The sequence below is a fragment of the Pygoscelis adeliae genome, unplaced genomic scaffold, assembly GCF_000699105.1.
Source record: "Pygoscelis adeliae isolate BGI_AS28 unplaced genomic scaffold, ASM69910v1 Scaffold798, whole genome shotgun sequence".
Classification (NCBI taxonomy): Eukaryota; Metazoa; Chordata; class Aves; order Sphenisciformes; family Spheniscidae; genus Pygoscelis; species Pygoscelis adeliae.
The window spans coordinates 8,980-9,350 of record NW_008825418.1 but is presented as its reverse complement, the minus strand read 5'-3'; positions in this window follow the sequence as shown (position 1 = coordinate 9,350).

Genomic DNA, 371 nt, shown 5'->3' with positions numbered 1-371 from the left:
CGTCGCGGGAGTGGGAGAACCAGCGGGAGCGGCGGGAGAGCGCGGAGTCCTCGGACGAGTTTGGCAGCAAGCTGCGGCACGACTACGTGGAGGACAGCAGTGAGGGGGGCTTCTCCCCGGTGCCCCCCCGGCCCAAGGGCCAGGAGGCAGAGGCGAGCGATGAGGAGTTCATGCGGAGGCAGATCCTGGAGATGAGCGCAGAGGAGGACAACCTCGAGGAGGAGGAGGAGGAAGAAGGCTACAGGCGTGCCAAGTATGGCGTCCCCAAAGCCGGGCAGAAGGCTGAGGCAGAGAAGGGCAAAGAGCCAGCGTCGGCCAAGCGGCGCCTGCCGCACAGCCCCGGCAGCCTGTACAAGGAGGAGAGGAAGGAG